The following is a 25,899-nucleotide window of genomic DNA, read 5'->3' as shown; positions in this document are numbered from 1 at the left end:
ATGAAAATCCCAAATTAGGGTTAAAGAAGAGTCAGACATGACTGAATCACAAAACAACAATTTTTCCCCTTCCCTGCCCCACTATAGTTATTTATAAATGGATTTTGGTTTTTTTTTTTACCTTTTCAATAAACACATTGAGAAAAACATTGGAAGACTTGAATTGATGCCAATCTTTCATTGGCCAATTAATAAATGAAGAGTCTTATGTTTAGAAAATGGAAATGTTGTCGACTAAATAAGACAACCCCTGTCATCATGAACCTCCACTTGTATACCATCTGAATCTTTAAAGTGAAATAACTTACCTCTAAGTTCTCATATCCTGGAGCCTTTTAATAGCAACATCACTTATCTTTTGCAGTGCAAAATTTATTTAGTCACTACTTTCTTTTTTAAGTTGTAAATAACTTAAGAAAAAGGTCCACCTAATTTTTTCTCTTTATTTTTTCTGCACCCCTAATACTTTGTCTTATAAAGGTATATTCTTTTCTTGAACAACTATCAGACTATTTGTATTTTCATAATAATTAACAGGGTGAAAATGATCAGTCCTGGACACATATTTCTCCCCTCCTCTTTCCCTAAGAGAAGGATGACTAAGCAGTACAATAATCAAAGGCAATTCTAGGACTTGTGATGGAAAATCCAATCCACATTCAGAAAAAGAACTATGGAGTCTGAATGCAGATCAAACCATAACATTTTTTTCTTTTCTAAAATACTTTTTAAAAATTTTAAATTATTTTTTTCCTTGTTTTCTCATGGCCCCCCCCCTTTTCTGATTCTTTCACAATATGACTAAAATGGATTTAGGTTCAACATGATAGTATATGTGTAACATATATCAGATTTTTCTCTGTCATAGGGAAAGAGGAAGGAAGAAAGGGAGATAGAAAGATAGAAAACTAGGAAACTCAAAATCTTATAGAAAATGAATGTTGATACTTTGTTTACATGTAATTGGGATAAAAATTAAAATAAATAAAATTCCTTCAAAAAAATAAAAAGGATGGCCACTTACCTCATTATGTCCCAAAGCAAAACCATTTTAAGATGAGAACATTATCCCTAAAACTCTGTCATATTTCAATGATTTGGTAATTGAATACCTCATCACCTTTCCTTCACTTATTTCAACTTTTTAATTCTTAGAACAATCTCTACCCTCGGCAATTCATATTACACTGAGCTGACAATGTGATTTTCTTAAAGGATAAGTCTGATGATTTTACTCATCATTTCCAATAACTAACTCCCTATGATATCAAGAATTAATAAGTAATTCCTCTAAGATATTCACATCATGACACAGCCTACCTTGTTACTCTTCTTCAAGCACTCCATAGTTTCATTAAATTCATTTTTATATGTGAAGCTCTATCAAATTTCTCTACCTCAGTACTGCTTATTGAGATGAATGAAAAGTCCAAAAGATAGAGGTTGGTGCAATTAATAATCAACTCATTATTCATGCTAGCAAATCATCTATAAATTGAGGTTATTGGTTTCTCTTTTACATAAATACTCACCTGGAGGTCTTTGAATATTTAAATAATTTTGGAAAATATAGTACCAAATAGTGAAAAATCAACTGCAATTTGTTATGAATAAGGGGGGTGACATATTAATGAGGAAGTGGACAAAATGTATCCAGGTCCTCCTGCTAAGGATATGATTTGATGAGACTGTTGCCTTCAGCTATCTGGACAAGGGGACCTCTCTCCATTCAGACCACTAAAATAATTAAAAGATGGACCAGAATTCACCTAGAGTAGATTCTCTTTACCCTTTAATAAGAAATAAACTCTCCCAGTTGGGTGTAGTTCCTCCAAGATTGAGAATAATTCTCATTATCAGCTCTTTACTTCACAAGGATTGAACTTTGAAACAGGAAGTTAAAAAAGGGGAAAAAATAGCCTACTAATAATTGATTAAAATAATCAAAAAGAAGATCTTTGAGTTCCATATATAAAATTGATGAATATCACAAGAAAATCTTTTCAGGGACAACTATGTGGCACACTGGATGGAGCACAGGCCCTGGAGTCAAGAGGACTTGAGCTCAAATCCAGCCTACCACACTTAATTACTTAACTGTGTGAATTTAGGCAAGTCTCTTAACCCTGTTATCTTAAGTAAATAAAACTAAATAAAGAAAAATTTATATATTAAATATCATTTTTCTCATTATCCTCCACACACATAATGAACTATCACTAGCCTCCCTAGATTGCTTCATTCCCCAGTAAGAGAAGAGTCCTAGATTCAAAGTGATATTTTCATTTTCTGGAAAGATAATCAGTCTGCTTGCCCAAAGTGGTCACAGATAAGAGAGTTCAAGGTTAAAGTTAATATACCATAATTAAGGGTGACCTGAATTAAAGGACTTGGTTTTGCCAGGATTCCCATACCAAGACTAATGCTCTCTTTTTTACTAGTAGGAGATGCCCTGTTTTCCAGAGGTTAGACCCAGTAAGTTGTGAGTGAGCTTGGTATAACAATAATCCTTTGAGTTCACCCTCTGGATGAACTCTGCTGCAACTAATTCATATAAGTGGAAGTTCATTTATCAAGAAAGAAACTCAGGAGGGAAAGAAAAGGCCATAAATTTTAATTCACAGGTTACTGCAAGGAGTTTACAAGTTAATTCACAGAGTTCTTTAAAGGGACAATAAGGTAAAGAAAGTGAATTAAGAAGATAGTAAAGACACTTGGAAGCCACTGAATCAGCTACATAAGCCACTATGACAGGATGAGTTATAAGGAAGGTATAGGAGCATGAGAGGATACCTGAGAGATCATGCTCCCAAAGAGTGGAATACCTTCACCATAAGACAAGAACTCATCTGAATAGAGCTTTTAAGGAATAGGTAGGGAGATATAGATGTAGGAGGGGGCCCATGTATCTGAGAGAGAGAGAGAGAAAGAGAGAGAGAAAGAGAGAGAGAGAGAGAGAGAGAGAGAGAGACAGAGACAGAGACAGAGACAGAGACAGAGACAGAGACAGAGACAGAGACAGAGAGATGAGGTAATAAGGGATATGTAGAGGAAGGCCCATAACTCAAAGACTAAATTCTTTTTGGCTAAGGCAGTTATCCATTGTTTTGTTAATAGAGTTTCCAGGAGGTACCAGGTACTTTACTAAAAGTTCATTGACTTCATCTCAATAACTTGAACAATGGGATGGTGGTAGGAGAAGATACATGGTCAATTCCGAGGGAACAGATTAATTATAAAATATTTTTCTGTCCTATATTTCACCTATATCATTAAGAATGGATTTTTTTGTTAAAGGTAACCAGATTCACTGCTGCTATTATGCCTCATCACTGCTACTATATCATATCATTTGATTCTTGATGACTATATATATATTTATATCTGACTTGATGCAGGGGAAAGATAAGAGAATTGTGAATACAACAGAAAGAATTTGTGTGAAGATGTAAATTGACACTTGAGATGTAAATTGATTTGAAGTAGAGAATTATGATTGTAACAGAAACAAATGTAATCTTAAAAGACTGCTCAAATTGGGTGGCAATCCCCATTACCATTGAAAATTTGTATCTTTTTCCTTAGGCTTTACCCACTGCAGGGTACAGTATAGGGGAAGGGGGTTCACTTTTTTTGCCCTCTGGATGAGAGGCAAGACGCAAAAACATAGGTTGCACCCTGGTTCTGAGCCACCTCAATCTTCTCTGACAATGGCCCAGCAAACACTGGCTGTTCTCTCTCTCTCTCTCTCTCTGTCTCTCCATCTCTCTCTCTCTCTATCTATCTATCTATCTATCTATCTCTCTCCCTAGCCCTTCCTATGTCTTGTAAGATTTTTAATAAATTTTTGTTTTATTACCATCCATGTTTTCTGGAGTCTGAATAATGATTCCTCATAGGCAGAACCAAACCCAAGTAATCAGTGGCTACAAACTCATGTGCCTTGTTCCCCTCTTTCAATAGAATTAGAAAAGTTTTTTGCTTAAGATATTTTCTAGCTGTGTGAATTTGGGCAAGGTCACATAACCTTGATTGCCTTGAATCCAGGGCCATCTTCAGGGGTCCTGATTTCTATGTGGACCCTGGACCACGATGGCTCTGAAGAAGAAAGTGTGACTTAGCACAAATACATTTGACATGTTTGTCATGGTATCACCTCCCTAATGTCATGGTCTTCAAGGACAAAGGAAAAACATCATCATCTTCATATATATGAATATAGATATAGACATATAGTTTTGTATCTATATACCTACATATTTAGAGGCATATTCACACAAACATAATAAACATATGTATTTATGCATATTTGTATATATATTTATGCATTTATGTATTTGTTTACATTTATACATTATTTTAGCCTTCAGAATATTTCTCTTAGGTAAATAAAAAAGTATCTACCTAATACATAAAACAGAACATTACCATAGTGTACCAGGGATAGACAGCACCTGCCTCATTACCTAACTGAATTTTAATCAGGCATTTTCCAAATGTAGTTATGTTTTAGGAAATGTAATTTGAAATGTAGTCATAAGCAAATCTATTTCCTAATGAGCTATATCATCATAGAGTCCTGCTGTATCTCTCAGGAATCACAATTCTGACATATGAAAGTCCTCATTTCCTGCATTTAAAAATATCATTACAAATAGGAACTCCTAGCATACGTATCCTTTTAGTGATACTTCTACTTGCTGAGGGCATCCTGGTTGGAGCAAAGGGAATCTTCTAATAAGAGATATAAGAAATGCTATTTTCACTTTATGGGAATATCTAATCCTTTGGTATTGTGGGTCTTTATTATTGCATGACTTGTTTGAACAGTGATTTTATGGAAGACCAAAATTTTTACTACATTTTTGATTAATCCTCATTATTTGACTAATAAATAACATAGGATAAACTTGCCAAAAATCACATGATGTTTAAATAAGATATAAAATATGTAAATATCTAAAGAGATATTGAAATGTAGGTGAATTTATTTTTCATAATCAGATAAAAGTTCACTCTTGAAAAAGATATTACCCATTTTTATTCTTTCAATTTTAAATAATACCAATTCTCTACCTTCCATGCAAGTCAACTAATACTATACAGAGAATATAAGATTTAAATAAACATGAAGAAAGGCACAGTTCTTGCCCCGAAGCAGTTAGGACCTTTTATGATATGAGGTAGTTAGGTAGCACAGTTGATATAGTTTTGCACCTGGAATCTAAGTGACATCAGAAATCCTCATTTTCCTTTCCACTTTTCCTCATTTCACATGTGAGGGAAAGAAGATCTAAACAAATAAAGTAAATTGATCAAGGTTAGCTCTCAAACCATTTAGTAAACCTAATTAAAGGCACTATGATGTCATACAACCCACTTTACATCCAGACAATACTGTAAGGAACCTCAGTGGTCAAATGGTTCACTACATACCTGAGTAAGAACTACTCTTCAAAATCCTCAAGTAGAAGTCTCCCAGTATTCACCTGATGACCTCCACTAAAGATGAAATGGACATTCTGAGACAAACTCATCTACTTAATGTTGGCATGGATAATCATCATCATCATCATCATCATCATCATTATCTCCTATTCCTCCTCTTCCTCCTCTTTTTCCTTTCTCTTTCTTCTTTGGTGTTAAAAGGTGTCTTTCTATAACTTCTACTAAATTGTCCTAGTTATCACACCTAAAAGGTGAGGATTTTATTTTCAGAAATTTTAAAAAGAAGTATTAATGACCATGAGTACAATTTAAAAAATAATGACAACATTGTAAAGACAAACACATTTGAAAAATTTAAGACCTCTGATTAATTCAATGACCAAATATGTTACCTCCTTTCTACCAAACACAACTAACACAGGGATCTGTCTTCCTTAACTATACATTTCTTACAAGAGTGCTGTTTTTGTTTAGTTCTGTTTTTCTTTAATGAAGAGGCAGATAAAACAAATGCTATTAATATTAAAATAAGTTCAAAGCAGAAAAAGCATCATCTAGAACAGAAAATTATAATTTTATGACTAGGACTTTTGGACTGTTTTGGGTATTAATTTATGTCAACATGAAAAGACTGCATTTTTATTTTATATGCATCACATAGGGAACACTAAACAATTGTGAAGCAAGACTGAGGGTCGTAGAGTCAAAAGAATCTAAGATTTTTCCATCTAATTATTTGAAATTTCAAATAAGATATTACAAATAAATATGTGATTATTTGATTTCCCAGTTTTAGTGGATTAAAAGAGAAGCTTTAGTAGATTGATTTAATCTCACCTCACTCTAGTAAGCACATATTTTATGAAAAATCTTGTTTTAAGTGCTGAGGAAGACAGGGATAAATAAGACTTCATTGCTATTCTAAAGATGTATACAATCAACAAATTAATAAACATTTGTTAAATATTTAATATATGCCAGTCACAGTGAAAGTTCTGGGAATTAAAAAAAAGAGAAATAGTCAACTCAAGGACTTTAATTCCCATAGGGGAGACACATTTGAAATATAGACATATAATCCAACATAAACAAATACACACATCAGTAAAAACAGAAATAAGAAGGGTTGAAGAAACCTGTATGAAGTGAAATTTTAGTTGGTAGTTAAAGGAAGGAAGAGAAGTCAATACCTTAGCAGAGGAAGGAGAACATTCCAAGCAATAGCAACCAAGAGATGGAATGTCTTGCTCCTGGAAAAGCCAGGAGGCCTGAGTTAACTAGAGTGAAAGGTACATTTTAGGAAGGAAAAGGGAAGAAGATTGGAAAGTCATGAGGGGCCTAGCTTATGAAGTGCTTTAAATATCAAATAGAGTATTTTTGTATTTGATCCAAGAAGCAAGAGTGCAACAGCATTAACTGAGGAGAGGAAGGTGTGAACCCACGTTTTAAGAAGGACATTTGCAGGTACACTCATGATTGGGCTACTGCAATAAACCAAGAATGATATGATGAAGATCTATGCTAGAGTTAGCAGCTACAGATTTGGGGAAAAGGGAGTGCATTTGAGAGAGATGTTGCCAAGTTGAAATCCCAAGGCCTTGTCAATAGACTAAATTGGGGGGGAAGAAGGAGGGTGTGGGAAATACAGTAAGCAATCCAGGATAACAACTAAATTTTGATCTTAAGGAGTGGGGAGGAAAGAAGAGGGAAATAATTTAAGGGAAGAGATGATGAGGTTTTATTTTACATATTGAGTTGCAGATGTCTCCTTGATATCTAATCTGAAATATCTGAAAGTCAAATGATGGTGGGAGATTGTGTTCAGCAGATTATTTGGAGAAAGATAGGTAGATATGAGAATCACCAGCATAGAGATGAAAATTAATTTCCCAGGAGCTAATTAGATTACCAAGTAAAGTATTATAAAGAGAGAGGGGAGGTCCTTCAGAGAAGAGAATATGAAGAAGAGAATGATTAACATTGTCAAAAACTGCAGAGAGAATAAGGATTGAACAAATCTCATTGAATTTAGCAACTAAGAAATCATTAGAGAGAACAGATTTTGTAGAATGATAAGTTCAGGGGCAACTAGGTGGCACAATGGATAGAGCACCAACTCTGGGGTCAGGAGTACCTGAGTTCAAATCTGTTCTCAGACATTTAATAATTACCTAGCTGTGTGGCCTTGGGCAAGCCACTTAACAACATTTGCCTTGGAAAAACCTAAAAAAAAAGAAATTCAGAAGTTACGTTGTAAGTAGTTAAGCTGAGAGTAAGAAGAAAGTGAAGTCACCTATTTTAGATGATCTTTTTGAGGAGTTCAACTACAGTGGGCATAGAAGGAATAAGTGAGAATTTTCAACATGGAAAAGTCATTAGCTGCAGGAAATTTTTTTGGAAGCAGGGAATGAGCCATTTGATTGAGAGAGATTGAAGATGAGTGAAAGAATAGGGATGACAAAGAGAGCTATCACTGGAGGAGATTGGATAGAATGGGAATACTAGAACAAATAGGAGAAGTCTTGTTAAGTAGTAAGGTCATTTCATCAATCGAGACAGGAATAAAAGCGGAAATGGTGTTTGAATTAATCTGAAAGATGGCTAATGATGAACAGAGGAAAAGGAGTTCATGGTGAATTATGTAATTTTTTTCTATAAAATAAGAGACAAAGTTCTAGTAACTAATAGTAGCAGTATTATTATATCTCATATGATAAGGGCGATGATAACAGGAATATCTATTACACAATAAAGCACATGAAATTACCAATGTACAAAATGAGTTTTCTGGAAATAGAAAAATAAATACCACTGTTATCTTTTATAAAAACTTTTTTATTTAATAAATAATATAAATATAGTAGGGTAGCAAGTAATAGGGTAATGTTTATGGCTTCTCCATCTAGGAAAAAAACCCTCATTTGCTCCTTCTATGCTAATTTTGGTCCTATATCTTATCTGCCTATATGTACAAATTCCTCCAAAAGAACCGTTTTCCTTCCTCTCTGTATTGAGTAAATGAAAAAAATAAAGCATATTTGTCCCCAAGTTTTCATGAAGTCCACAGAGGTTATGCTTGAGAAAAAAAAAAGGCCAGAAGAAAGAATCTGAAAGAAGTAATGAGGAGGAAAGTAGAAAATGTTAACTCCATGTCCCCTATTTGCATTGAAGGAAAAGTACAGAAAGATAGAATTCTCAAGACAAATATATAGGTTACTGGATAAGCTACTCTACATTCTCCTAGAAGTTTCACTGTGGAGAGCCTTAAGGAATTCCTAGAAATTAAGAAGCAAAACAAAGCAACTACCTTATTTGAAAGGGATTTCAAAAAATAATAATAATAACCTAGCCAAGTCAGTACTTGTTGAGAAGGGGAAGAGGCCTCTACAAACTTCTATTCAGAATAATTAAGAGATTTTATCTACATTGCTGAAAATGTATGATTAACAGTCTACTATTTAAAGAGTCTCTTTTTTTCTTCTTAAAATATTTTCCTTAACATTCTAAGCTATGTCTTACATGTGGTGATTCTATATTAAAATATCAAAAAGAAGAATTCCAAGTTGAAAAGAAAATGAAAAGAAAATCTTAAAGTAAACTCAGACCGTTTGAGGCATGAAAGTCTCTAAAGAATAGTTATAAAAGTAATACAATGCCATCACAATTAGAGGGGGCTATTTATTGTTGGGGGGAAAAAGGCTATTTCAGTAATGGATTCTAAATGGGAAGTATCTCAGGTTAAGGCAATGATAGATACCCACAAACCAACCACAATCTGTCTCAAGTGGCTTTATGGGTGAGGGGAGGAAGTATTGTTTAAGTTATAAACATAAATTTTTATTCTAGTGGGAAGGGGGACCAACTTGAATTCTAGCATTTCTTTATACTGAATAATTCCCCCTAAAATACCAAAACCTTATAAATAAAAAGCTTATATTTATAATAATTAAATGAAAAGAAAGTGCTCATTCAAAAAGGAAAACCATGTTATAGCTTAGTGTAATGAAGTCATACTTTCTTTAACCTAATAGAAATGCTAAAGCAAACAAATAAATTAAAAAATAAATTCTGGTAACAAGGTCAGATTTGTTTCTTCATTTTCACTTCTGTGTCATTGCCAGAAATATTTCAAGTTAGAGAATAAATAGATCAGATAAGAAACCTAGAGGGTATGAAAATAATGTTGGTAAATTGCTTAGTAGGTGACCAAATCTTTTTAATAGAGGGCTACAAGGTCACTGTAATGATAAATGAGGACACCCTTCACAAAATGAGAGAATAAGAATTTTCACTAAAATTTTCCAAGCCTCAACTCCTCAGGAGAGATCAGTTAAAAAGAATTTACTAAAAATAAATTATAGAAAACTAGTGATGATTCATATACCTGACTTTTTTGAACATTTATACTCAATTTGACATCTAATCTTTTCAGTCATTTCACCCTAAATCAAGGACAAAATCAATAAGAATTTCAACCTAAATTAAAAGAATTGCATAAACTATATGTGAGAATGTCTCATCACCATGGTTTATTATTCCATGATAAATTAGGAAAATGAGATGACTTGGAACATCCATTATTATAAATTTTCTTTCCTTTTGCGTATAAAAAATTGTGCTCTAAAAGAACTCAACATTTTTGTTTCTTTTATTCTGTTTTTAGTGACCAGGAGAAAGAAAAGCAGATCAAGTTTAAGACAAAGACACTTGTAAATGATTTATGGAAAACAGGGTTAATATTGCAAAACAGATTTGTTCCATACAGAAGACATATCTGACAAACTTGATATTTTTCCTTTCTTTCATACCCCATTCTTTCTAACCATTACAAAAGATAAAGTTCCAGGAGGGGGGAAAAGGTGGCAACAAACTAGAAATTTAGCTCATTTCATCTTACTTTAGTATTAAAGGGGAAAAAAAGCTACTTGAATATTTTTTAAAATTAATTCAGTATTTCTACTGTTGTTAGAATTATCTGCTTCATTGCCTCAAATTTCCACTTTTGTTTTCCAGTGTACACTATTCTTCTGCTTTGTTCCTGGTACCTTACTCAATGCTCAAACTATCAACATATTTCACATGAATTCCACATTGCTGTCAAAGGATCATAGAAATCTTTGAAGTATGTTGCTTTTTGGAACAGCCTGTGATAAATGTACCTTCTATAAAAAGCCTGTTTTAGTCTATTTTAAAATCATTAAATTTTTATTTAAGTCAAAGGTTCACAGTTAACTTCTGAAGGAATTGTTATACTTTTCCACAACTTTTGGGCTCCTGAGACTTCCCTTTCAATAAAGTGGTACTGAGTTATGATGGGTTTTCTCTTTCCATCTGATTTTTTTCCTGTATGATAAAGAACTACTTAAGGAATCAGGAAGTTAAATCTTGATGGGAGCCCACAGTAACAAAATGACATGGTAGTCAAATATTGTGGGAGGAAAAGGCAGACAACTGGAAACTAAGGAAGCCATTAAAATCTGAATGCTTTCAAATTAAAGCAGGTTTCCAAGATCCAGACAGACTCACTACTGAATAGCCACAAAAGAAAAAGATTGAATAAGCTGGAAGTGACTAAGCTAAGGGGAGTAAAAAATTTGCCATGCCTGTTATGTGTGTATATGTGTGTGTGTTAGTAATAGGCATTAAAAACTCTGTGATCATTTGGAAAATATCATGCTATTTTCTTCTCTTCCTGTAGAAGAAAGCAAGAAAACCTAATAGCATTTAAGAGGGATCCATGTGGCAAGCATAAAAGTACAGTTCCCCCCTTAGGGCAAGGGATAGGTCACTTAAAAACAGCAAGCATGGATTTCAATATTACAACCTGCATTAATAGAGGGTATGCACACATCAGTTGGATTCCATGTACATAATAATACTTGCACCATAGTCAGGATTTTGGGAAGACTGTGACAATCATTCAAACCTTCATATTCTTTGCAATCTTATTAAATTTTTGATGTTTATTTTTCATACTCATACTTTTGGTTTCATACTTATATGAAGTTTGGATGTAGATTTTATCTAATTCATTCTAATCACTCACCTATGGATGAGAATAATTGGTACTCAGAAGAACAGAAAGAGAAATAGTGCCATGCCATAAAAAAACCTTATCTCTGCCCCTATTATATAGAGCAGAAAATTAAGACTCATGAAAAATAATGTCTGATAATGCAGACATTTTCAGCAGAAATACCTCTGCCACTTGTCTCTCAACAAGACTGACATGAAAAGTGACAAGATATTTTAGAATATCTGGTTTCTGGAGCAGCTAAATGGTGAGTGGATATAGCACTGGCCCTGGAGTCAGGAGTACCTAAGTTCAAATCCAACCTCAGACACTTAATAATTACCTAGCTGTGTGACCGTGGGCAAGTCACAACTCCATTGCCTTGAAAAAGAGAAAAAAGGAATATCTGATTTCCTTGAAAATATTTATTTAAATGGATACTAGCTTAGCAAATTATATAATTTAAGAAGTAAATAAATTATGTTAGAGGTAATGGTAATATAGAGCTTAGACTAAAGACATTTGGTTTTAAATCTCACCATTAATTCTTTTTTTAAATATGTACATATATATATATATATATGTATATATATATACTTTGCCAATTATAATTTTTTAAAAATGAAAATTCATTAATTTTTTTTAAAATTTTGAACTTCAAATTATCTCTCTGCTTCCTAGACTTCCACTACCCCTTAAGAAGACATGCAATATGATAACAATTATACTGTTCTAAATTCACATTACTCAAATTTGACTTCCCTACTGGTGGGAAGAGAGGGTGGGGTGTCCTGCAACCAGAAGTTCCCTGGGAAGGTCCCAGGCACAGGCACTAGAGTCACTAGGACTGTGAGAACATGAGGAGGAAGTCTGTGAAATGGTCTACTTAAGGAAGAACTCTCTGCATAAGGCTAGAGTGCTCAATTTAAAATCAGAACAATTTGGGCTCAAATTCCGTTATTTTCTGCAACCCTAATCTCCCTGACCTCCAGTTCTCTCCTCTAAAATTGGAGATCAAAATGCCACTTACCTCAAAGGACTGTTTTAAGACAAACATAAAAAAATATGTAAAGTGATTTGCAGCCTCAAGGTACTATATAAATGTCAGTTACTATTGTTATAAAATATCAATCTTTTCATCTTATGCAACTAAGTTCAGATAGAAATGTCCTCAGTTGTCACTATCCTGCAATTATGATTTTGTTTTATAAGTAATACTCCAAGAACTACTGACAGGTTGATAAAATAACTGCTTTTTGTAATTGAACAAATGTTTTATGAGAGAAGTACACATATAGGTTCACTGAAAATATCCTTAGTACCATTCTAGATAAGAAAACTGGGCAAACAGTCCTCTAATCCTGTTCCCACATGATTTTGATTGTTTCTTTTAAGTACATCTAATTTGAAAGGCTTTCATTCTATGCAAGATAAAGTTAATACATATTTGGCATGGTATTAACTATTATTAATCTTACAAATGTGGGTGGTGATTTTAGTAGAATTTATTAGTTGAATTGTTGATATTATTCCTCCTCTCCTCCCCTCCTCCTCCTCCTCCCCCTCCTCCTTCTCCTTCTATGCTACTGTTACTGTTACTGTTGCTGCTATTACTACACATAAAAGTTATTCCTGCCTGTCTTGGCTCATTCATACCTCCCTTGACTGAAATGCTGTGACACTTTCTCTGCTTTCTACAACTCTACATAATATCTAGAAAACATAAAGCATGGACTAGTTATTATGGAAAATTATTTTATAGACCCTTCCCTAAACTTACAGAGCACTTATTATTAAGCTCTCAGTTGTCACTTTCCTAAATGCAACAGTGATATTCAATTCAATCATATGTATTTATTTTGTCTCTATAAAGAAACTGGAATAATGAATTATATTCCTGTAATCCCACAGCACCTAATATAATGTTCTACAAAGAACGCACACTTAATAAATATTTGTTGATTTATTTTTCTTTAATGTGATGGCTTTTGGGAGAAGATGAAATATTTAGAACTACAACAATATTGGCCACATTATTAAATATAAAGTATGATGAGGGTACATATTTTTCTTCATAATCAGTGAATGATATTTATTTGTCTGGAATCATGTGAGTAGCTATTGTCATAAAAGACAATGAAAGGAGTCAACTTCAGCTAAGTGAATTTCTATATAAAATGTGTAAATATGGCACAGTTCATTGGGAGACCAGTCTAAGAATTAAGAAGAAATGGGACCCAGTCTTACCTCTGAAACCTACTGATTATATGATTTTGGTTAAGTCACTGAAACTCTCTATATATTAGGCAATCCTCTAATACTATAATTTAAAAATAAATGTCCATCTGCATCATTAGAGCAAATTTCTTTTCACATTAGAGATTGTTTATTCCCATAAAATCACAAGTTGAGTTCCCCAATTTGCCCTCACCTGAAAAAATCCAAAACAAAACAAAATTGAAGGATAGAGCTGAGAAAGCATCTTCTTTATGAACATATTCGTGTACCATGGTGGATTTAAAATAATTAAATTGCAATCCAGCTTAACATTTCATTACCTGAAGGTTTACAATGAGGCTAAGATCTTGTGGAAATACCTGATTTTGATTCACCTTTTCTTTCAATTTTAACCTCATGCTCGACATATTTTTTCCACAACTTTTGATATCTTCACTCTTTTATTAATTTTTGTGGGGGTTATGAGGCAATGGGGTTAAATGACTCACCACAAGTCACACAGTTAGCAAGAATTAAAACTCTGAGGTCCAATTTGAACTCAGGTCCTTCTGACTCCAGGGCTAATGATCTATCCACTGCACAACCTAGCTGCCCCCTTATCTTCGGATATCTAACTCTGATATGTCCATTGTTTTATTATGTGTCATAACTTCAAAGAAAGATATTAGTTTCAGTCCCCCTATGTTCTTCTCCCTAAATTTTTGAGGATTTTAAGAAAGTGTATTTGTAGATGGCCAAGTAAGGCAAAGTGAATTGTTTCTCTTGGTCCCAGATTTCTAATGATTTTTTTCCTGAGCCCAGCCGGCAAAATTCCCTTTTTTTGTTCTTATACAGTAGTTATAGTCATTGGTGGGATTCAAATAAATTAACAACTGGTTCTCTGTCCTAATGACAAAAAGATATACTGAAAAGTAGTTTAATACTTCATGCATTTAAAACCCAAATAAGAACAATAAAAGAGGTATGCAAAATTAAATTATGCTATTACTCAGTAAGCAAATGGAGTGGAAGCAGCCAGATGACCACAAGCAACATTGAAACATATGAGCAACCAAAACTCATTCTATCAATTCTTACTCTTTTTTTAAGGTTTTTGCTAGGCAGTGGGGTTAAGTGGCTTGCCCAAGGCCACACAGCTAGGTGTCTGAGACCGGATTTGAACCCAGGTACTCCTGACTTCAGGGCCAGTGCTTTATCCACTGTGCCACCTAGCCACCCCCAATTGTTACTCTTTATTCCTTCTATTTCCTTGATTTCCAAAGTGGGAGACAAGATAACCCTTGATATATTTCTATTGGTTCATTGTGTCCCACCTCCAATTGGTTTCACCATTCAGGAAACACCAGCACACTCATATCTCAGGGGAATTTGAGGCATAATACAAAGTAGAAACAAATGGTAGCTTGTTATTCCCTGGTTGTTTTGCACTTTTTCTCCTTACCTTATGTTTATTTACTGAAATAACAAAAATCAGGGAATTAAAATGTAGTATTTCATATAAAGTGTAATGAGTTTCGATGGAATGAAAATTACTATGGGTGCTTAGAAAACTCTTTTGCACAGGTGAACATTAAAAAAGAGTAGGGAATGTAAATTGCTACTTTCCACATTGGGCAGCTATCCAGGCACCCACCTTAGAGAGATCCCTGATCAAAAATGCCAATTTAACAAGTTTGCCAAACTCAACCTAAAATTAGGTACCAGTTCTGCTGAAGCAGTTCAAACCAGCTTAATCCCAACAATGGGGTAGCAAAGATTTTGAAATCAAGTGAATGTCTATCAACTGAGGGATGGCTGAAAAGATCGTGGTGTATATATATATATATATATATATATATATATATATATATATATATATGTTCCATAACATATATATATATATATATATATATATGTTATGGAACATTATTGTTCTATTAGAAAACAAGAGAAATGGAATTTCAGAGAAGCCTGGAAAGACTTGCATGAACTGATGCTGAGTAAGATGAGCAAAACCAGAGGAACACTGTACACCCTAGCAGCAACATGGGGTTGATGATCAACCTTAATGGATTTTGTCATTCCATCGATGCAATAATCAGGGACAATCTTAGAATATCGGTGATGAAGAATACCATCTGTATCCAGAGAAAGAACTGTGGAGGTAAAACAAAGACTGAAGACCACCACTCTCAATTTTAAAAAGTTGTCTTATGTACTACATAATTTTGCTATTGCTAATATTTTATTTTTCCCTTAAAGATACGTTGTTTCTCTCAACACATTAATTTTGACCAATGTATAACATGGAAACAATGTAAAGATTATCAGACTTCCTTCTGTGGTGGGGGGAGTAGGGGAAGGGAAGGGAGGATGGAATAAAATTGCATAATTCAAAACCTTGCAAAAATGATAGAAACTACTATTGTATATAATTGATAAAGAAATAAAATATTAAAAAAAATCCCACCACTGCTCATAGTGATAGTCGTAGTGAAGATAGTGATAGAGGTAGAAGTAGTATTAGTGGTGATACTAATATTAGTAGTAGCAGTAGTAGAAGCAGCAGCAGCAGTAGTAACAGTAAATTATTAGTAGTAATAGTAGAAATAAATGTAGTAGTAGTAGTAGTAGTAATATTAAGCTGTAATAGTAAGAGCAGCTAGGTGGCACAGTGAATAGAGTAAGAATAGAAGTGGTGATGGGATGGTAATTCTATGTCAGTGGTTCTACTAGTAATACTAGTTAGTAATAGTAAATAGTACTCTATAAATAGGCAGTAATATTAGTAACAATATTTAATAATCAATTGGTAGTGGTAGTAATGACAGTAGCAATAGTGGCAGTGGTGATGGTGGAGGTGGTGGTGGTAATGATTACAAAAATAATATATTCCCTATGTTGAAGCATTTGGTAAAACTATGTAAGATCTCAAAAAAAAAAAGAATTCAGTTTAATCTAGAAAGGCTCAAAGAGACTTCTCCAAAATCTATCTCATAAAGCCAGAAGCTCCCCTTAACACTGGCCAGCTCTTTAGGGATTTGAATGGGATTTCTTCATTCCTAGCTGTTAGAAATATTCATCTTCATTAAATCTCAATTTATTAGTCTTTCCTTTTACTTTTATAAAGAACTTTTTTCTGCTACGTAGTAACTTTTAGTACTCTTTCCCAGAATTCTTGACCTTAGACCCTCTATGATCAAGCAGATCTTAGTTTTAGAGCTAGGAAATATCTCAGAGGTCAATCCCAGTCCTAGAGATTTAGTTTATATAAACCAGGTTAAACAGTGAGTAAATAGCAGATGGGTGTTCTGATTTTTAATATAGTACAGCACTAAATGTACCTCATTATTTTACCCAGTTCTATCAGCACTTGGACCTCACATATTTGCTGTACTTGACAAAGTCCCAACATAATTAAATAGATCATGAAGATGTATTGGGAGATATACATGTGTTGATGTGCATATATGCACATACATAAAATTGTGTGATACATATATAAAACACATTATAAACTTATTATACAATAATCAAAGATATAAGTGTATATAGGTATATATACATATATATTATATATACATATATATATATATATAACTTTAACAATTATAGGTATATATTCTAATGTATTTCAAACGCACTTATGTTATCTATGCATGTGTTATCCATCATTTTATTTACAGCTTACAATCTTAGAGAAGTACCTGAAGTTCTGAGAAATAAAATGATTGATACAGAGTCACAGGACCAGTCAAAGATCAGTCTTAACCTATGATTTCCTTGACTTTGAAACTATTTTTTTAAAAATAGTATCACATTTTCTCTATTTTAAATCATGTTCTTTGTTTGTTTGTTTGTTTGTTTGTTTTTCGTGGTGGGTGTTATCCCCATCTGTCCAGTAATAATTAAACTCTGAGATAAAGAGTCTTACTGAACATTATTATCAAAGTGTTCTCAGGTTACTGTTACATTAAAAAAAACTCACAAGAAACACTGTACTCAACCATTTGCTGATATTTTTTTAGAAAATTTCATTTTTTCTAATTGTACAAAATAACTTGTCAATTATTTTAGCACCAGATGAATGTCAATACATTCATGCATACCTGTATTTCTCAAAGTATAAGATGCACTGTTTTTTAGAAAAATTTGGGGTCTAAAAACTGGGAGCATCTTATACAGTGGTTGTAGATTTTTTTACTTGCATTTCCTGCTTTTTCGATTGTCTTTTTAGTCAGTTTTTCGCATTTGTTACTGTTATATTAGGTTATGTTTTGCCACATTCTGACCAGAAATTTCTCAGAAAAGATTTTCATATGGTACTGAATTCAAGTTCAAAGTGATCCAGTTTGCAAAAAGTATATGGAAACCATGCTGCTGAATGTCAATTTGGTTCTCCTCCAATTGAGAAAACAATCTGAGACTGACTCTGGGAAGAAGAAACCCTATGAAAAACACCCCTGCAGAAGAAGGCCATGAGAGGCGAAATTGCCTGAGATGGAAAGGCAATTGAAGAGATGGATGGAAGAGCAAAGAGTCATTGGGATTGCTGTGTCCACATAGATGGTTCAGCAGGAAGCTAGAAGAATTACTGATGGAAAAGAAGTGACTGAGTTCCAAAAAGAAGACAATGGTGTTTCAGGTTCATGAAAGGCAATGTACTAAGCATTGCCCCATGCACCAGACTTGCCAAGGGAGAGCTTATGGTCAACCCCAGACCAGAGCACAGGCAGGAGAGCAGTCAGAGCCTCTCCTGAGACAAAGATTCATCATCAAACACAGATGAGGATGAGCTAATGGTTGACAGTTGTGACAGTGATGAGGAGTTGTATGAATTATGTGATGAATAAAACGAGTTCAATAACTTCATGTAATACTTAAGAAAAAAAAAACTTTAGGCCCCAAAATTAAGCTGAGTCTTCTACATGGGGAAATACAGTACTTAGTTCATTTTGATGAACTGAAAATAATTATAATAATGTTATTCTATTACTAGTTTCTTACTGTTACATGTAAATTAATTTCTCTTTTCTTTTGTCATAAGGCCTAATCTTGAAATCATGCTCTGTGCTCCTTTTCTCTGATAATGACCATAATAAAGCATTCCTTATTGTTTTTCCCAAGGTCCAAGATTTATTTTTTATTATATAAATATTTTTTTTCCATTTACATTCAATAGTAGTTTTTACCAATCCTTTTTGGTAAGGGTATGAATTTACAATTTTTTTTCTTCTCTCTCCCTTCCTTCCCTTTCCCCTCCCCCCAACAGGAGGCAATCTGATAATCTTTACATTGTTTCCAAAATATGGACTGATCAAAATTGAATGCATTGGGAGAAAAAAAATATCCTTGAGGAAGAAATAAAATATTAGAGATAGCAAAATTATGTAGAATATAAGAACATTTTAAAAAACTGAAGATAATAATCTTTGATCTTTGTTTAAACTCCACAGTTTTTCTCTACATATAAATGGTATTCTCTATCACAGATATGATAAAATTGTCCCTGATTATTACACTGATGAAGTGAGCAAGTCCATTAAAGGTTGATCCTCACCCTCTTGTACTTACAAGATTCCTTATGTAAACAAAGAAAATCCAAATTCATTCCCAAACAAAATAAATTCCTTTTAACAAAGTATATATGCATATATATTCTTTTTTTGCAATCTAATTCTAAAAAGCTTACATTTATTTTTAAACTCTAGCAAAAAATCCATAAAATCAAAATTTATTATGTATTATTGCAATATGGGAACTTAAAAAGAAATCTATAATTAGGGAAGAACTATTAAAATAGCTTTTTAATGGGTATTGATAGTCTCCTGAACTGTATTGTGGTTTCAGTCACTCTTCCTTCTGCCAAAATATCTGTCTTTTCTTTTCAAATAGAAAATTTTCATGAAGCAGGGAATATTTTTTTCTTTTTCAACATATAAATAAAGCAATATTTTTAAAAGATTTTTTCCTTTTGAGTTTTACAATTTCCCCCCATCTCATTCCTTCCCCCCACCCCACCCCCCACAGAAGGCAATTTGTCAGTCTTTACATTGTTTCCATGGTATACATTAATCGAAATTGAGTGTGATGAGAGAAAAATTGTATCCTTAAGGAAGAAACATAAAGTATAAGAGATAGCAAAATCAGACAGTTTTTTGCTAAATTAAAGTCCTTGGTCTTTGTTCAAATGCCACAGTTTTTTCTCTGGATACAGAGGGTATTCTCTATTGCAAACAATCCCAAATTGTCCCTGATTGTTACACTGATGGAATGAGCAAGTCCATCAAGGTTGATCATCACCTCCATGTTGCTGTTAGGGTGTACAGTGTTTTTCTGGTTCTTCTCATCTCACTCAGCATCAATCAGTTCATGCAAATCCCTCCAGGCTTCCCTGAATTCCTGTCCCTCCTGGTTTCTAATAGAACAATAGTGTTCCATGATATACATATACCACAGTTTGTTAAACCATTCCTCAACTGAAGGACATTTCCAATTCTTTGCCACTACAAACAGGGCTACTATGAATATTTTTGTACAAGTGATGTTAGTACCCCTTTTCATCATCTGTTCAGGGTATAGACACAGTAGTGGTATTGATGGATCAAAGGGTATGCACATTTTTGTTGCCCTTTGGGCATAGTTCCAGACTGCTCCACAGAAAGTTTGGATGAGTTCATAGCTCTATCAACAATGTATTAGCGTCCCAGTTTTCCCACAACCCTTCCAACAATGATCATTGTCTTTTCTGGTCATATTGGGCAGTCTGAGAGGTGTGAGGTGGTGCCTCAGAGATGCTTTAATTTGGATTTTTCTAATAAGTAATGTAAATAAGTATTTATTAAAACCTAGTCATATATAACAAGATACCTAGTTGTAGTAAAAAAGATATAAATTTAATATTATTACAGTGTATATACATGAGAAGCAAAATGATATGTTAGACAGAGAACTAGCCTTTGGGTTAATCTAAGCTCATCATACATCTGAAGCATACTGTGTCACTCTAGGAAGGTCACTTAAATTCTCAGAGATCTAGGCAAAATTCTGAGATAGTACATTTCAAAGAAAGTATTGAGCTGACATGTAAACATCCCCATGCCTGAGAATTCCCTAAACCAATGAAGTCCCTATCTAACTTATGTTCATGTTTGTGTATTTTCCAGTTCTTTGAAATTAGCAGGAATAAACATGTCTTTTCCTTACTTATAGACAATTATAAATCTGTACTCTAATCTAGAAACTTTATATCATTCTATTTTCATTTTTATGCCTGCAATCATAACATCAAATATCTACCAAATAAAACATATACTAAGGGAATTAATATATATATATATATATATATATGTATAACATTTTATGGTTATTTCCTAAATTCATATGAAAGGGATTATGATAATGGATTTTTATAAATAATTCTGGAAAAGTTTAGGAGTCTTTTTAGTTGACTACTATTAGCAAATACTGTGTTTTATTTCATGAAGATCAGAAATTGCTTAATAAAACTAAAAATCTAGGATAAAATCATCAAAAATATTTTTTCTTCCCAAAAGGGAATCATGTAAAAATATGTTTGCTTTCTTTTCCATTTCCACTGTTGTAATTCGTTTCTAGGATTAGACCCAAGCAATTCCCAGCCATATTCAGAAACTAATAGAATATTTTTTCCAAAACTTTTTTCCCCTCAGAAAGATTAATCATTCTTTTAGTTTCAAAAACAATACTTCAAAAATTATATTAAAGGATGATAGCAAAGAGAAAAGTGAATAGCTTTTCTGCATATTTGATTCTATAATATTTGTTCTATAACACTCTTTTCAAATGGAAAAGCACAAATTATTTAATATCAAACATTTTAAAATTCTTTAGAGGATTTATAATTCCCCATTATTGGCAGGATTTCTTCTAGCACATGCCAACTGGTTTTGAAACCAAGATTCATTCCCTTTGAATTTCCCCCCCCCCAGAGATTCAGAATTAAGTAATAGGGAAAATGAAAAGGAAACCCTTAAAGCACATTTCCATTCAAAATCACCAATTACATAACAGGTAATTTCCTTTTTCTATTCTAATAATTTCATGCTGTCTTCATATATAAGGAAGATGATATGAATCTACAGTAATTTGGACATTTACTTATAGTTATTTTCAGTACTGCAATTAGTTTGCATTGATCAATTCACATTCTCAAATTTCATCTCATTTGAGGCAAAATGCATTTACTTTCAAGGTCTCAGCCCAAAGTTAGGGCTGCAAAAATTCAAGTGTCAGGTTTTTCCTTTGTTCCTGGACCTTCCTCAGAGTTTTATACTCTTCTGATTTCAGTTCTACTGGACACTACCTTCCTGGAGATAAGAGAAGGCCTGAGTCTCAGGCTACAATATAAGTCCTTCTAGGCTTTATGCCCATAAAACAACCACTTCCCACTCTAGAGGAAGTATGGGCTAGGACACTGCTCCACACTAAGTACTACTTGGCTACACTATTTATCCTAAATTTACAACGTGGAGTGGAAAAAGCAGTAGTGTTGGTTTGAAAATTCCTAAGTTTGTGCCCTGGTTTTTATGTTTCCTTGGGCTTCCATGTTTAAGAACTTCAGTTTTCTTACCAGAAAAGTGAGGAGAATTTGAGTCCTGTTCTTCAGGATTAATTTAGCAAATCATATACTGCCTTCTGTTGATGAGGACCTTGGTTTTCTCACCTGAAAAGTGAGGAGTTTGGAATTGATGACCTCTATCATCTCTTCCAATTACAAACATTTTATTATGGTGATCATAAGAAATACTTTTAGAAAAAAGGTGTGAGATAGTACTGTTAGCCTTCTAAAGACCAATGACAGTGAATGTGCAACACAGACCCCAAACCAAGTAGCACTTCCCATATAGCCACCCAACATAGGGAAAGTAAAACAAAAGAACAATTCAGCAGAGGCTTTTGACTTAATTAATTAAACATAAATTCCTTCTTTAAAATTAACCTTCAGTGAATTACAGGATCTGATCAACAACTGTGAGATGATCAACCTTAAAGGACACAGCTCCTCTCCACAGTCTAGAGAGCTAGAACAACTGTATTAGACCTGCTATGGACGTTATCCCCATCCAGAGGAAGAAAAACAAAATAAAACCAGAAAGCCCTTCAAAATCTGATGAACACCACAATCATTTAAAGAAATCTCTCATGTGTTTATTTCCCTTAGTCCTAATTCCTCATAATGAAAATGAGTAATGTGTAAATATGTTTAACAGAAACGTGTATGTACAATATTCACCTGACTATGGGGGCGGCTGGGTGGCGCAGTGGATAGAGCACTGACCCTGGAGTCAGGAGGACCTGAGTTCAAATCCAGACTCAGACACTTAATAGTTACCTAGCTGTGTGGCCTTGGCAAGCCACTTAACGCCATTGCCTTGAAAAAACCTAGGAAAAAAAATATTCACCTGACTGTTCAGTGCTGAGGGGAGGGGTTAGGAAGGGAGAATGGATGGAAATTTTGTAACTTGAGAATGCATATATACATACTGTTCCTCTGATCATAAAGATCACAATCTTTCTATCCTCATCCATCCTGTATGACTCTTATCCATATTTTCCCATGTGCTCATCAATATTTGCAGGAGTCTTTCTTCATCTATTATTGTGAAGATGTCAGTGTAACATTCATACCCTCTCTTGTCTGTACTCTTCTCCTGCTGTATAAACAGCCCATCTTTCCTTTGGGGCATGCATTTCTTTGACCACATGCTTTATCATGTGTTACATCCTGCTAACACCTACCCCTGTGCTTTCTAAGTGCCATTTGGATAATTTTCAACTTCAATTCATCAAAGACTGTAGTGTTATGACAAACCACCATATGACAACACCAGGAAATTATTGCTATTAAGATGAGATTTTTTTCTCAAGAAAAAGGATAAAAAAAGGTGCTTTTGCAAAGGAAATCAATTCAATCATGATTTTCCAATGGACCCAATTAATTTACCATTCAAGTTACATATGTCTAGTGACATAAACATATAGAAATACGTGTATATGTGCATACACATATAGCATTGAATAATCTGTGTGTATGCATATATATATATATAATTCTCCCCCCCCCCCGCTGCCCCAGCAATTCTTATTTAGTCCTTCAACACTCCAGGGATTGAAAAAATTAGCCTAATAATACTTCCAAATAGTTCCAGGTAGAGAACTTCAGACTTTGGAGCACTAGACCTGGAATCAGGAAGATGTAAGGTCAAATTTAGCTTCATCCATTCTCTATCTGTATGCCACTAGGCATTCCACTTAAACTCTGTTTGCCTCAGATTCATGAACCATAAAATCCTGATAATAGAAGCATCTACCTGGCAAATGTGAAGGCAAAATGAGATTTTTTGCAAAATGTTTATCACAATATTCAGAAGATATTGCGTACTACAGAAAGACTTATTCTCTTCCCTTTTATTCCACCTTCCCTTCCCTTTCCCCTATCTATTCACAAAACATTCTTGCTTATCTGAAACATTTTGTTGAATATCCTTCAAAAAAGTAGCAAAACTTTTGACAATCATATATCTCCTTTCCCCTTTATATTACTTGTTTGAAATTAATGATTAGAAAATTGGCAAATCAGTTTATTTTCATTGTTACATATTCCAAAGGATTTTTTATACTTGGGTGTATGTAGAGAGGTATTTTTGTTGTAATCCAGCCTTCACGTAAGTATTTTGCTTTCTCGAGAACATGATATTTTATTGATTTATTTGATTTTTTTAGTCAACTAATAGTATCTGTTTCATATTGCTTATCATATGTTTATCTTGGTTCTTGTTCTTCATTATCAAAGAAGACCAAATGACCAAATAACATTACTTTGTTAGAGACAAATTACAATATATCCAGTATGAATCAGAGAAAGAGTGTGAACTTTAATTTTCCTGTTTCCTTCATCAAATCTATATCCCGTAAATCATGCTGTTACTCACTATATCATGTTACCACATATATGTATCCTGCATTATATATATTATCCTATAAATACATAATGCTAAATCATGACTACCTCCTCTCTAAAAGGATTATATAACTCCATTTCCACATATTACTTAGCCACAAATATTCTCTCAAGAGAAAAATCAGAAAATTAACTATAATGAGAGGAACAAAATAATTGATAATTAAACATACTTATCTCAAAATAGTGTTCTCTAAGACAGGATATGATAGTTATTAATCTTTCAACTTTAGCATTATAGTTATTATCATTATTATTATTATTATTATTATTATTATTATTATTATTATTATTATTATTATTGGTGTGGACAAAATTTCTAACATTGCCCTTTTTTTGAAGGGCATTGTATATCCATTACAGTTTATGTATTTCCATTCTCTATTTTATGCAAGTAGCATAAAGTATGTGAATCAATGATGGTTTATGAGTAGGTGAGATGAGAAAAATAAAAAAAAAAACTGACAATACAGGAATACCATTGAAATGGAAACTACTTTAAAATACCCTTTGTCTTTTATATTCAAATGATATTAATGCCATTTAAATGTAATGATATTCTTTAGGAAAATTCTGATGGAAGTAGTCTTGAAATACAAACTTCCAATCATTTTGTATATCTCTAAATGATAATTATGAATGATGTGAAAATTAACAAATGCCCTTGTTTGACAATGAAAAACTAATGTAATCCCTTTCTATACTTCAATTTTCTTAATTCACACAAGAGTTTGACCTTTTGACACTCATGTTCTAATGGCATATTTAATTAGCTCTTTCCTTGCCAAATTCCTTTATTTTAACAATACAAAATGAAAAACAGTTTCCTGTGCTTAACTTATCAAAAGTATGCATTATATAAGTCTCCATTCAAATCTTGATAAATTCTGCTACCACCTTTTGAAGGGCAATGTTTCATTATGGAGATTATTTTTAAATTTTCAAATATTCTCATGAATTGAAGGTGCTCTATTGGTTATTCCTCTGAATTTTATATTTCCTCAATTTATTTAAATAGATATTCTTACAATTATAAACTCTTTATATACAACTTAAAAACTTTGAAATATATAACTTTGAAGAAATTTTCAAAAGTATGCTCAGAAATATTTTTTACAAAACAATCCTAGCATTATAGAAAATGTCTTTGAAAAAATTTTGAATCTCATAGCTAAACTTTGGTCCATCAGAATAATTATTAAGACTTTATAGAAATATC

The 25,899-nt window shown here is 33.2% G+C and overlaps 2 protein-coding genes across 2 annotated transcripts in view; both read right to left on the bottom strand.

Annotated features, from left to right (window-relative positions):
* SPOCK3 (SPARC (osteonectin), cwcv and kazal like domains proteoglycan 3) overlaps positions 1-25,899 on the bottom strand; it is a 740,694-nt gene that overhangs the window by 572,919 nt on the left and 141,876 nt on the right. The gene's annotated exons all lie outside the window — the stretch shown is intronic.
* Positions 1-25,899, bottom strand: part of LOC141517137 (ADP-ribosylation factor-like protein 8B) — a 168,056-nt gene that overhangs the window by 1,685 nt on the left and 140,472 nt on the right.

The sequence above is a fragment of the Macrotis lagotis genome, chromosome 3 (assembly GCF_037893015.1).
Source record: "Macrotis lagotis isolate mMagLag1 chromosome 3, bilby.v1.9.chrom.fasta, whole genome shotgun sequence".
Taxonomy (NCBI): Eukaryota; Metazoa; Chordata; class Mammalia; order Peramelemorphia; family Peramelidae; genus Macrotis; species Macrotis lagotis.
The sequence above is the reverse complement of the archived record's forward strand: the minus strand, read 5'-3'. Positions and strand labels throughout refer to the sequence as shown.